General features: G+C 30.0%; 1 long non-coding RNA gene across 2 annotated transcripts in view; it reads left to right on the forward strand.

The window, feature by feature from the left end:
- Positions 1-15,097, forward strand: part of LOC129963837 (uncharacterized) — a 409,853-nt gene that overhangs the window by 217,952 nt on the left and 176,804 nt on the right. The gene's annotated exons all lie outside the window — the stretch shown is intronic.

A 15,097-nucleotide genomic window follows, 5' to 3' on the forward strand; every position in this document is an offset into this window, starting at 1 on the left:
GAGGCAATTTATGATCTTAAAGCGGCAAACGTCGTCTCCTAATCCGCCCCGTCGGAGGCGTCGCCAAAAGCTTTCGCTAATTAGTGAACTAATGAGCGCCTGGCACGCCGCTTTCTGGTGTTGGGGGCGGGGCCAATGCTCTGGTCATACTTTAATTATGTTGGTTTTTCAATCCGATGAACTGCCAGGTTTCTAAGAATCCATTCTGGCCATGACCTACAGGCGAGGGCGTTATTGTCCCCTGCGAAACGATGGATTTGAAAAGGGTAGGAGAGGGTTTTTTTTTTCAATCCCTAAGCAGCCAACAAGGGATGTGATGAGGGTTGGAGAACCAAGGTAGTTATCATATGATGGGATGAATTATTTAATCAAAACTTGCCATGTTTCAAATGGTTATCATTGTTTTCCTTAATATGATTGTTAGGTGTGATTTTCTGTTGAAGGAAGACAAATAATAATTGATATATGAATGTTTTCTGCTACTAAGTGAAAATTGGTTTCTAATAATTGAAGAAGATTTACGGTAGACTGGTTAACGAAGATACTGAAATAATATCCTTCTTTTTGAGTTTTAGTAGATTTTATTGCATTCCGTTATATAAGAGAGACGTGAATTTTTTAGGGAAAGATGGTTAAGCAAGCGTAGGTAAACATGCCAAACATTTAAGTACACACTAGATAATAAAACACCTTTTAATGTCTAAGAAACTTTTATTTGCAAATTATCAATATAACTGCCTTTATTAATCAGTTTTTGCCACATGTTTGTGAGCGTAATCACACTAATCAAACCAAATACAAATACCGTCTTTTTTGAAGTACACTTTAGTGGTATTCTTGATGGTATTCGTGGTATTTCGCTCTTGCCGAAAGAAAAGAGTTTCAAGACATTAAAGATAGCATTTAAATATTTATTATGTCTCTGTAGTTACAGAAAACAAAACAAAGAATGATGACTAACCCCAAATTACTTTACATTCAAACCTGTGTAAGGCTCTACATTCACAAACTAAGTACATCATTACTAATATAATACAGAGATGACTTCTTGAAATCAATATTTTATAAACTATTTGGCTATGAACTTGCCAAAGCAATAATTATCCATCCTCTATGGCAAAAGGTTTTACTCAATTAAAATATATGAAGGAGATAGAAAAAAAGAAATACGAAAAAGTGATATAAAGAAATAACAAAACAACAGATAAACAAATGTAATAAAATGCTTTACTATGAATAATCTGTCTTACATTTTGTACGTTAATAAGAATTCCTCTGCTTTCAAATATACTCGAAAAACCTGATTATGATTAAGAACCTGTAAGTGGCTAATGCTTTGGAATTCCTTTAACTGATATCTATGTTAATAAAACTGCCGAAATTTTTCTTTTGAGACTCCTATTATTTGAAAATTTGCCTGTTGATCGCGAACACATATTAATCGTTATTAGGCCTTAAGAATTATTACTAGGCCTTAAAGAATTATCAGCTCAATCCTAGAGCAGGTAATTATTGAAAAAAATGAAAAGTCACAATTCACTTTATTTGTTGAAATGGTAGATTGAACTAGATTTCTAATTAGGCAGCTGCTAAAAGCCGCTTAGCTGAAAGGTGGCCTCAAAAAATTCGATTTAAAAACTTCATTTTATGAGCAACTAAATAAATAAATTTGTAAAAATATAAAATTCTGTTATAAAAAATCAAATATTAAGATAATATTAATACTTAATCTAGTAAAATTTGTTAGGTACCTATATGTTTCATTATATTAATTATATTACTTATTTATTAGATATATTAACTTACTATAACTATATTTTTATAAAGTTAATAAAGTAAAATATAATTAACCCAAAAAATCATTTGTCCGGAGATCAGAAACTAATTTCTTAATGCACATTGCTTAGAGCCACAAAATACCAAAATCCATTTTCAGAAGCTTCTTAAAACTTCTGTTTGGAAACAATTGCTATCATTTTTCACTTTTCATTGCTCGTGTACGTTTGATTAGCGGTAGTCCAAAGACTGAAAGGTAGTTTCGTATGATTGGTAAACTACCCAATATTGTAACGAACGCCCTAAGACGATCAACTCTGGCTCGTTCTGAAATACGAAGATCCTCAGGTAGCACAGACTGTTGCACAATATTGTTTGATATTATATTATTCAATATTTATCAATGTTATACAATATTATGAATATTGTTTAACGTCATACAATATTGTACAATATGTATGTGCTACTAGGATCAGAAATGAGTAGTGCAGCATTTCTGAAAAAACGATTAACAATTTTAAAAGTATTTTCAATCTTCTAATCGAAACCTCGTGGCAGGATAATTTTTTAGACTTGAGTCACCTGGCTTGTCTTCATTTAGCTTGATTGCATCATCTAGTAAGTTCATTCTATGTGCAATATTTTTGCATCATAAAATTTATTGTCTGTCCGTTCGTCCATCTGTCTATTTGCGTTATAGAAGTTTTTCATAACACTAGTTTCTTTCCTTTGCTTCTTTTTAATGAACAATTTTCGAATCGCATAATTTACCGCTAATGTACCAGCTTAAAAAGATTATCATTTTAAATGAACTTATAATAAAACTATTTAATGCGTTGAATGCCATGGGGATCACCGTTGACCCCCCCCCCCTGTGTTTCTAGTCAAGATTACTAGAAACACATAATAATTCGAGTAAATGTTCAATGTTTTTACATTTTATCAAAGTTACTGAAATGGTGTAAAGAAATGAATCAAAAATTCAACATACAAGCATAACAAATGACTTCATTTTAGCGCGGGGAACCAGTTACCACAGTAAAATAAATGTATTACGAATGATTGTTCAAATTAACTTGGCTGTTGCAATTAATATTTTACCAAAATATTCAGCGCATAATAAGAATTTCATGTCGTCCAGATGGGTATATAAAATTAGCACATAATTCAGTGTGTTATTTAAAAAAAAATTAGGAAAGGTTTTGCTTTGTTAAATCAAAAAGGTAGTGAATAAATAATGCTATTAATGTTAAAATTATTCAAAATTGATTTGAAAAAATGAAAAATAGCAGTGGTGCAATTACATTGCGTTGTGCGAACTTCGTGTTCAGAATGAATGAATGAATCTAGCTATTACAACGAATGAAATAAATTATCAGAGAAAGTTATTTTTTAAAACAACCGATATTTTTAAGAATATTAAAAGAAAAAAAAAGAATTAATATATTCTTCTAATTAAACAAAAAGCATTCTTAATGAATATTATTATACAGTTAAAAGAAAAAAAAATTATTAAGAGCATGAAATGCATGCTAATAATTGCTATATATAGGCTACGTTTTACTTTTTTGCTTATTTAATGACTCTCTTTTCTGCGAAAAACTAATTGTTAGCTTTAAAAGGAAAAAAAAAGGAAACTGATGATTATGCGAATCATTAATTTGTCTCTAAGGAATAACTAACCGTTGGGAGCTCAAAAGTGAAATTTACTCTATAACCATTTTTTTCTCTCAATCCAGGAAACACAATTTTCCTCATATCAAAAATCCCAAAAGAAACAATATTTCTCAGAGTAATGGATCTACTGCGTTTTTTTTCCCCAACGTAGGGAGAAAAAAAAAATGTAATAGCGTGTCCAGACTGACGCCCATGACGTCCAAAAATATGAGAAATGAGTGATCATTTTGGTTGAACGTTATGAGAACCAAGAGAAATACTTTAATTAGAAACTAAAACATTAGCCTTACCCAGAATCTTGCTCATGATAAAGTATTTCTATGGGGAAAACGGTTGAAAAAAATTAGAGACGGAAAAAAATTGTCCAGCGTGTGTGTGTGAAACAACAGCAGGGGTTTAAAAGACTTATTAATTAATAACTTACTTCGTATCAGGAAAAATGTAAGGGTAAGAGGAGGTATTTTTTTTATCCTTTCGATTTTCTATTGCCTAAGGGAGGTGATTTTTTCTTTCATTTTTTCGTTCCTGCATAATCCACGTGTATTGTCAAAAACTTTTCCAAGGTGAGGGGGGGGGAGAGTTTTTCAAAAGATTTAACAAATATACTCCTAAACAAAGGACGATCTTTCTTTTTGTTCCTTTTTTTTTTGTTTTGCTTTTCCCCATCCTCGTCACAAAATTCTTTTTTTTTTTCCTCTTCGAAAATTTTTGCCAGGGTGGTTCAAACAAAAACGCGCTAATGAATAATTTTTCTTTGAAATAATCGTTTAATCTTACCGTTAACTGAACCGTTTTGTATTTGAAGTGCGTATCCCAGTTTTTTTTTTAAACAGCCTTCCCTGATATATTTTTAAAGAAATGATTATTTTTTTTAGGCTCGGCTAGGTGTAAAACGCGTAAACAAAGATAAGCTTCCCAAATTTAAATTTTCTGCCTCGGGATTGGAGGGCATTGTTTTACCATTCAACGGCGGTATAATTACGTTCCAGAGGTAAGGAGGATTATCTTGTTCAGTTTAGCGCATCTAAGAAAGCTGTTAAAATAATAGACAGCTGTGATGCAACCTTGCATGTGGTGATGACAGCAGATTACTAAAAAAAAGGACGGTTAGGTCTAGAAAATTAATTTTGCCCATTTCTTTAAAAAAGTTAATGACAGCTATCTCCCTAGAATCTTATGTAATTTTTATTAAACGCACGCCTTTTGGTTTAACACCCCTGTGTAAATAATTTTGGAACCCATTTCATCAGGGTTTTTTTTCTTTTAGCCATTCTCTCATCATTTTCGTAAAAAAAAAGAACCATTTTAATCGAATATGGATTAAGGAAATAATTAAATTATCCAAATCTTACTTTTTCAAAACAAAATGATATTGAAATGCTGCAGTTTACTTATAAATGAAGAAACTCATTGATGGATGATAATATAATTGTACACAGTGATTCTTTTTAAAAATGTATCTAAGAAAATATAGAAGGACAATTAAGAAAATTTTCTCAAGGGCCCACAATAATGCTGAGAAAAATAATTTGATAACAATAGCCACCGATTATGGTGGTTAATTTGGATCTAAATCAAAGTGATATCTGCCTTCAATTGATCAGTACATCTAAAATGTTTTAAAAATAATAATTTTCTATGAGTATACAAAGAAGCATAGAAACAGATCGCACAATCTGATTCGTATTAATTAGAAACAGAAAAATCAGTATAGTATACAGTATTGAAAATATTCATACATATTTTAATTTTTTAATAGTTTCTTTAAAAGTTATCGAGACTATTCAACCATCAAGATTTGTTGGATAAATCTTTCATATGAATATGGATACTGTTCAGCAAAAGATTCAGCACAACATTGGAAAATATTCTTAAAGATCAAAGGGGTTGCTTTAATCCGTGAGTTGACGGTGGTTTCTCTCCCGGCTTCTCATCATCACCATAGTCCTCATATTGTACGTCATCTATTCGGTTCATCCGTGCATGGCAAATTATTTCTTTTGTAGTTTTTTTTAAGTTATGTCAGTGTTAAACCAGATCTTACAATCTTCTTTGAAAAGGTCAATTGACTTTTTAATGAGCCGATGTCCTCCCATTGATCTTCGTAAAACCTCCATGCCGAACCGTCTGGACATCAAAATTTATTATTATAATTAAATTGTTGATTTCATGACCTGGAAAATTTTCCATCTATTCAGATACCGGAGATCCATTCCTTGCCTTTTTTATAAGTTTATATAATCGATTGATCATTATATTCCTGATCACTACAAGCGGCGGCTTTTGTATAATTCCAATCCTGGCGACTGTCTGTGATAGCCTTCACCATAATATAAATGCACAAATGTTATTCTATTTAGCTTAAATAATATTAGAGCACTGATATTTAACAATGTCGTCGAATCAGAGAACGAAATTAAACTCTAATGCAAAAAAAAAAAAAAAAAAAAATGTCTGAATACTATCAACAACATCTGTACTTTTTGTTGACATTTACCCTCCAATAATATTCCACGACTGACTGTTTAATCCACTTCGAGTTTGATTTCGATGGAATTTACTGGCGCTAAAATCATTTCTGATTATGCAGTGCCAACCATAAGGTATATGCAATCATATGATTCATAGAGGTCACATATGGTCACATTTTAAAAGGATAGTTAAAAATTCTATTCAATGTAACAAATATTCTATTCTGGATTGTTAAAAAAAACTTGTATAGGTTTTTGAAACATTAAAAGAAAAATGAACAATACTCATATAAGATAGAAGAAACCGATCATTTTTAAAAAGGTAAAAAGTTAAGGATGAGGCATTTTATGAAGAATATCTTTTAAAATAATGTCAGAAGAATTAAAGCTTTATAGTCGTTGAGAATTAAAACGAGGGCACTTTATAAGAATGTGCCTAACTGTCATTAGGCATTGGAATATTGTGTATCGAGAAGCGGGTTCCCCTAACAACAAATACTCATGTGTAAGTCTAGATGTCCAATTCTTAAACGGGTAACAATTGTATCCAATTTTCTGTTAGATAAACTGGGCCAAAATTCAATGGAATATTTGATAGAATGAAGCTTGTTTGCCTCTTTACTATCCCATTCTGTTTGCCATTCCAAATTTAGAATGGTTTGTATATATCGCTTGCTATCGTTAAAAAGGTACAGGGTCATTAAAAAAATGGTGGCCGATTTCACTGTCCCGTCAGATGAGGAAATCCAACAGAATAGGAGTGAATAGTCTTTATATAATCCACTTCGAATTAATAAAGAAAATTGAAAAACCCTTTTTAATGCTGATAATTTCTTTTTTGAAGAATTGGAAGAATTTATATTACTTCAATATCACAAAATCTGTACCAGATGTCGTGTAATAAATATTATTTTAGATTTGTATTCATTATTGTGTTGTCTTATTTGTAGTTTTTAAAATACTGTAGATGTTTCCTCCTGGGTATTTCACGGAAATTGAAATAGAAACTAAAAGTCTTTTGTCTTTCCCATTCAAAGCTTTCTGTTTAACTAAAATAAATGAACGTTATTCTTGCCATTTTAACGGAACTAAATGATTTTTAAAATAAAATTGGAGTATGAATATCGTCTTTTGTATTTTAATTCTATTAAAATATTATGGGTTATATTTTCGAGGACTTTTGTATCCATGGAATAACATGTTATAACAAAGTAACTAAAAACATTATTGAATAATTAAGGAAGATAAATTATAAACTTTCTTTTCGAACCGAAAAGAAAGTATTATCATATTGATCCTATACATTGATCTGAAATTGATTGCTGAACTTCTTTTTATTTATCTACCGTATACAGTGACATGTCTTGTGCACATACATATCATCTCAGATATATTTTTATTTTTGCATGGATTGAAACAGCGTTTAAAGTTCCAACCAGATAAAGGTTGAATAAAAATCGTAATCCAATGAGTTACTTTATAAGCTCTTGCAAAAAAAGTAATATTTATACATTTTTCTAATATAAAGGAAAAAAAATTAAACCACACGTTTCAAACTAAAATTATAAATATATTTACATTTTTTTCAATATATTACATTGATTTATAACGGGTACATATGAAATTACAAATTACAGGGATCTTTACCAAAGCATTCATATAATTTAAAACTGGTATTTATGAAATAATTCATATCTAATTTATTTATCAGTTCTCAACTAAGCAATTGAAAAAGCATATTCATTAATGCTTTTATTATATGCCAATATATATGACTTTGTGTTATTATGCATTTTATTTATAATCATTTTCAAGATCGTTTACAATTTTAATTATCTGATTAAATGATAATCGTCCTAACAATCGAATTGAAATTTCTTCAACTACATTATCGATGTGTCGATCCATCTTAAAATCAGGAAACATCTTTTGTTCAGTATAGCCGAAAATCCGGTTTTTTTAAATATAATCAAAAGGGTTCTTTTTAAGAGCGGAACGATGCATCGCTACGAAGTATAGAGTTAAAGTAACGTTTTATATTTTCTCGCTGCTGTGTATTATAATATCAAATAAATAAAAATTACACATTAAAATAAATCCATAAGAAACCTATCTGTGAAAATAGTCCATATCATACATTTTTCGAAAATATTGTAAAAAGATTCCATTTAACATCAATGCAATATTAGAGTGAATCAAAATATCAAAACAATTACAAACCTTATAAACAAAAATTTATAATTAAAAGATATGCTAATGACAACAGCGAATACGTTATGCTAATTTCGCTTGTTTCATGTTGTTTAATATCATGTTGGATCACGAGAGAAATAAATAAAAAAGAAGAAAGAAATTACATACAATTGCATCGCTTAATGAGCAAATACAAAATCATACTTTCCGTATTCAACAAATCTTCGGTTTACTCTCTAGATTTACAGCTCTGATCGTCAAGTAATTCACTAGACGATCTTTATTTCAACTTTAATGGCGATTTATTAAATTCTCCGTCCACATTTGTCTCTTCGCCTTTTGGCAACCCTCCCCCCTTCATTTTTACTCCCTCTCCTTCTCCAAGGGGAAAAGAAAAAAAGAAAAGACTTCGTTCCCCTCAAGGAAGATTTTGCGCTACACTACCCCCCCCCCCGTCTGAAGCTACCTTTTCAGCGATATTAATTAAAAGACTTCTTTCCTAATAGATCTAGGACACTTTTATTCAAATTTCTTACCCGTCAGTTTTAAAACTTTTTTTTTTCTTTGCCTTCTTTAACCACCCCTCATATTTTTTCTAGCACGATCTTACCACGGCAGCTTTCTTTTCTTTTCTGTCTTTTTTTTTCACTCTTTTCTTCTTGAGAAGTTTTCTTCCTTTTTTTATTGTAATTTTCTTTGGTGGGCGATCGGTTTGACACGCTCTCACGTTTACCTCTGTCAATGGTGGGAAAAAAACCCTGGGGCGATCTGCACGTATAAAACTGGATAAAAAGTATCGTTTGGATGAATTAAGTTTCGTGCGGAGTGAAAGTTTCTGAAAAAAAAACTGCTTAAAAACATTTATTGCATATATTTTCGAATGCGATAAATGAGTCTGAGAATTAATACTTTAAAAAACAAAATTTTAGAACAAAAGAGAACAAATGCTTCGAGAATATTATATCTTGTAAAAATATTACAAACGTATTAGTTTTAATACTTTATTAATATTACAAATGTATTAGTTATAATTCTTAGGCTCTTACGTTTTGGCTGAGATACATTATACGTATAACTTAAAAAAAACACTATGAATCAATTACAAATACGAAATACAACCAAATAACGCTAATATAATAATGCACAAATGATATCTTTATCAAAATCTTGAAAAGGCAAGGCGCTGACAGGAATGCCATAAATGAATTTCAGTTTTATCATTTGTATTCTTTTATTTTAATGGATCTTATATCGTAAAGGAGAAATTTCTTTTTTATGGTACTCATAACGACTAATGTATCTATAGTATTGCTCTATGCTGTTGCCTCAAGTTTTTACGATTTTGTTTCGATCTTCAAAATTTGGGATTAAAAAAAATGATTTTACTTTGCAGTGTGCCATTATAAATGTGCTTTTTTATAATTCTTTAATATATTTCATAATTCGTAATTGTTAATTAACTTGTGACTGAATTTATCTAAAATATTTTTACTTTGAAGTATACTATTCAGACTGCACTTTTTTTAAAAAAAGATATTTAATATATTTTATAATTTATAATTATTAATTAATCTTGTAATTAAATTTTTCTAAAATTAGTTAATAGATGGCGTCTTTCCTATAGAATCAAAATTCAATTAAAATTAATTTACTTGGTAATTAAGATTTGAATTGAAATTTTTTTAACAATATTTTGATAACTTTGATGAAATTATATGGATAGATTATTGAAATCTATTAGATCATGAAAGTGAGTCAGAAAATCGGTTACAAAATCTCTTCTTTCCAAACTCGAAAAAGGTCAAATTAGATCAAAGAATTTCAAATATACATGTAATTCAATTGGATTGTCATGAAAGGCATCAAGATGAGAAAAACGTTAATTACCGTAAGTTGAATGTTTAAGTTGTTTTTGATACAAAACAGGCTTTTAAGTTTCTGTAAGAGGAAAAGAGGTTATCGACGGCCTGATACCAACTTCAGGGGGTAGAATGGAAAGAAAATATTTGCGTGTTTACGTAATTTACTAAAAGCAAATTTCAAGGAGGGATGGTCGTTGCAATGTCCCGGGTAATATTTAGACATGATAAACCTTTGTTGACAAATGAGAGAGAAAAGAATTATAATATGCCAGAGGGAGGGAGGTAAGTCACTGCAGAGATCAAAGAACGAAAACTTTCAACAATAAATACTCGACGATTCTTCGAAACCAATTTAAGGACACTTACTCAGCGCCTCAATATCGAAGAACCTTGTAATAGAGTTTTACCATCCGAAATGGATCTTTTCAGTATTCACCAAAGATTAGCTGTATCACTTTAATCGGGGCCCAAAACTAATTTCTAAACTCTTAGTAATAATTATAGACTTCCAGTTAGAAAAATGTTTTAAATAGTGTAATTAAATGGCTTTTTAATGCCGTTTAAGTCAATAGAAATACTACTGAAAAAATTATGTAGTCATAATTTTTAAATAATCATTCTTATTAATCGTATTTAATAAAATTGTTGATACACTGGCATTCTATAGTTAAAAATATCCGGAACTTTTGCAATCAGCCCTGGCCGAAGAAAAGTTTCGAATTTTACTGTTTTAGATCGTTTCAATAGATGGCCGAGAAAGATCTGTTTACCAGGAAATGCCACTTTGTAGAGGGTTTTGCCGAATGGCCAAAATATTGAAAGTTAAACTTTCGAAACTCGGTTAGTTTTGGTAGCAAAAAAAGGGGGGGGGGGTTATAATGTTAGCGTGAATGTGGAAAAATTTAGATTCCATAATTTTCATATTTATATTTATTGACTCAACAATATAAAATTATAATTCTTTGCTTCGTTTTAAACATTTTACATCGGGGAATATATACCAGTCTCTAATTATCTTAGAATTTAGCTATTTGGTCTTGATTATAGTAGATATTTTGTATATGGCATTTATTCTTCTGCACATTATTCTAAACTGTCGTAGATTACCTTTGGTGATGTTGATGTTTGGAAAGCAAAATTCCGATTCAGGTGTTTTCCTCGTCATCTGCTCGCTATCCAAAATAATGAGAGTTATCTCAAATATATCCCTGTTGTAGTTTCAAAGCAAATTATTTATGCTGCTATCCAAAAACAGCTTCAATAGGTAGACATCTTCGTTGTCAGATTTAAGTTGTACCAATCTCAAGTTGATTTTCAATGATAATCAGATTTTTGAACTTTGATTCTTTAGCCCGATTGTCTACTCTATATCTCAACTTTTTCCTACAATAAAATTTCTTCCAAAGCATATTAAAGCACAGTTTATAGAAAGAAAAAAATATGCAACTGTTTGAATTAGAAAAATTCTGTCATGAAGCTGAAAAAAATATAAAACATCTTATGAGACGATAGCTTTGAATATGAAATTTTGACATCAGGTTATTGCTGTTTAGTTTAGATTAGATTTATCTGTCCTGAATTCATGAAAGAAGAAAACAAATTTAAGAATGAAGCTTTAATTAAGTTATTCCATTAGGTTGAAAACATGAATTTATATGAAAATTCTCATTTTCATTAGTTCTATAGTTTCAAAAAAATAGGTACGCTTTTATCCAGTGATATTTTCATTTTATCTCCATGTCAATTAGAAGTTAAGTTATAACAAACTATTGATGTGTAAGTAATGCTTATTTATAAGCATTTAAAGACTTTAAATGCATTTTCTGACGAACGGGTTACTAATCATTCTACTGTACGTATCGTCCTATCTCAAAAAATAATCACGTTGTGCAGAATGTTAAAGTTGAATGCTCTAGCTCTATAAGTGGATAATAAACGGTTGCTGTTGAAAAAAAATTCCAAAATTTCATAGACAATTTCATATATTACACGCAATTTTTTTATTTTTGAATAAAATTCCTAGATAATAGTTAATTTCATTTTAAAATATGTTACACTTTTAATATTACAAATAATAATGAAAAACTGTAAAAAAAAATTTCTTTAGAACAATCCTAGTTTTTGTAAATAAATGCTAAAATTTACGTCAAAATATGCCTTTTCTTCAAATATTACATATGTATTTAAATAAGTTCACATTTAATCATTATTTTATTCTTATATAAATAGAATACATCATATAAATACTAAAATATTTGTTTTTTGTTTTTTTTTAAATCTTTTCCAAACTTAGTCGGATATTTTAATAATAAACAAACAGAAATACAATTAAAATTACTTTTTAATTCATGACTATTTTCTTCTTTTTTTTGTCTGCAAATAGAACTTATTAGAATAGATTCTCCAAAAAAGTTTCTTCCAGAATACTACTCTGTACGAATCATATTTTAAGCAGAAATTCAGAATTAAAGGATATGCAATTTTGAATTATTTCAATTGATGATTTTGTAATGTTTTTACTGCATTGCAAGATTAATCCATCATTGCAGATATATTTGAAAATCAGATTTGATAAAGCTGCACTTATGGATCTAAGGCATCTTCAAATGGTTTAAAAATTTTCAAGTCGAAATGACTGAAGCAGTGGATTAATCAGTTTTGTTATCTGCTTTAAGTGCCGATGTTTATTTAAATACCTTGAGAATATGATTTTATGTAATGTTTTTATAATATATGTACTGTGCTTTAAAATATTCTAATATAATCCATACTTAACTATTTTCAAGTATATTTACTTTATGGAATGTTTAAGAATCTACATATTTATAATAATTCTATTCAGGTAAGTATAAAAATGGCTACATGCAGATTTTTTTGGTTCAAATTTTTTATATGTCTATCTATTAATAGAAACTGAATCTAGTTTTGAAAAGATCATTAATTTAAACTTTCATAAAATGAACCAGTAGACACATCTTGGTATCTCAGGTAAAGTTATTCAAAACTTTTCCAAAGTATCTACAGAAAGAAAAAAATATTGATTTGGCTTCAATCTACATGGTTTAGATTTTCAAGAGATAGGAAACACCATTTTTTCAACTATGTACATCTCAGCAACGCAATCAGCAAGATACATTAAATCTTAACACTGCAAGTCCAGAATTGTATTCAATTTGGGACATAATTGGTGTAGATTAATCATCTGTGAACACGATGGCTCAAAATCGTCATGAGCTTTAGAAATGAAATTTGGAATGTGGTCCTGACTCAAGCGTTGTCTGTTCTGCATCTAATTTAAACACGCAGATTTATAATTTTCTCCAATATAAATTTGCTTTTAAAGTGTTCATGATGTTGATGCATATTTTCATAAAAGTTTCCGTAAGTTCCATAGTGTCCACAGAAATGAACAAGTCAGGATCTTGATAAGAATTTGTTTTAAAAATACATATTTCATATTTTCAAAATAACAATAATAACATAAAAAAGACGAAAAAAACTTTGTTTTTCTATCTGTTCATTGAAGACACAAATAAGAAATTAAACGATAAAGTGCATACGAAAAAGATTTCCTTGGAAATTTCTTTACATTTCTAATTTTCTAGTCAAAATTAGCCAGTGTTTATATTTTATCTTAATTTTTAAATTCTCTACATTTAAATATAACTTTTCTTATTAAAAATATCATTAAAATTTATGAACGAAAACTTTTATAATCAAAAACAAACGTAGTAAAAGAAATATGTAGGTACGCAATTCAAACCGAATCTCATGATACTTTTTCTCGTTAGGTTAAACTACATGCAAAATGAAACTTTTTGAGAAAAAAAAGAGCGAGAGAGAAAGAGAGAACAACATTCATTACAGAAAAAGACAAATGAGTTTTTTAAATGGGTCTCTTTCTCTCTGGGCAATTTTTTTCTTCTTTATCTCATTCATTTCTGGTAATCATAATACTAAGTAACCACACTTTTTCATCACCGATTAAACAACCGCGTCACTCTCATTCCGTAATTTGCAATCTTGGGAAAGAAGAAAGATTCGGAAATTACATTCTCTGTGACTGTTCGGAGGAGGGAGAGAAAAAAAAAAAAGAAAAGAACTCGCCCTTACCTAAACCTCATTAAAATTAAAGCGAAAAAGAACACGAAAGCTAGAAGAAGCGAAAAAAAAAAAATAAAAAATAAAAAACGATAGCACTTAGTCGTGGACGAGAAATCTGCATATTTGGCATAGACTGCCGCTCTAAAACAAATTCCGCTGAGATGACAGAGGCTTCAACCGAAGATTATACTCAGCACTCATAGACGAGCAAACCCGAAATTAAACGCTAAAAACCAGATTATAACGCAGGACGAAATGAGAAAGTTTTTCAGCACCAGGGAAAGGGGGGGGGGTACAACCACCCATCTCCCCTATCCACCTTCGTCATCCTCTCAACTCTACTTTTTTACCTTCATGCCTGACAAGTCCTTTGCTTTTTTTTCCTCCCTTACTTACAAGGTTTTTTGTTGCCGACATGCCAGGGTAAGCGGTTCTGAAAACCCCTACATTTTTTTTGTTATATTTTTTCTTAGTGCCTGTGATATATTTCCGGACCATCTAGAACTAATTAAAACTATGTACCCTCGGCCTTCATAACGCGTTCTTTTTCCTAGTTTCCAGTGGTGCATTTTTTTTTTCTTAATAAATGCTGCTGGTTGCAGGTTGTATATAAAGAGGGGTCGAGGGAGGGAAGAAACTTGAAATTAATTTCCGCTAAAGCAGGGAATGCGCGTCGGTGAATGGAAAAAGCTATCCACTAACTGCAAGTTGAAGGGGGTGGATATTTACACAGATAAATATGGCTAGAAAGGAAAAAAAAAGTCAGATTTTGTTCTAAGTACCTTTCTCTTTAATTTGAATACCTAATAAACTTTGCCTGCAGAATCCGTTTAATATGAAGCAAGCAAAAAAGAAATTCGTTTTCCAATTTTTGTTATATTTCATTGGATAAATATTATATTTAATTGTTTCATGAATGGAAATATTATAGCAGGAAAAATCTGCTATGGAAAATTGGATGAGGATTAATGTATAATAAAGCTAGTTTCAGATATATGAAAATATCGTGATCAA

This window comes from Argiope bruennichi, chromosome 3 (assembly GCF_947563725.1).
Source record: "Argiope bruennichi chromosome 3, qqArgBrue1.1, whole genome shotgun sequence".
Taxonomy (NCBI): domain Eukaryota; kingdom Metazoa; phylum Arthropoda; class Arachnida; order Araneae; family Araneidae; genus Argiope; species Argiope bruennichi.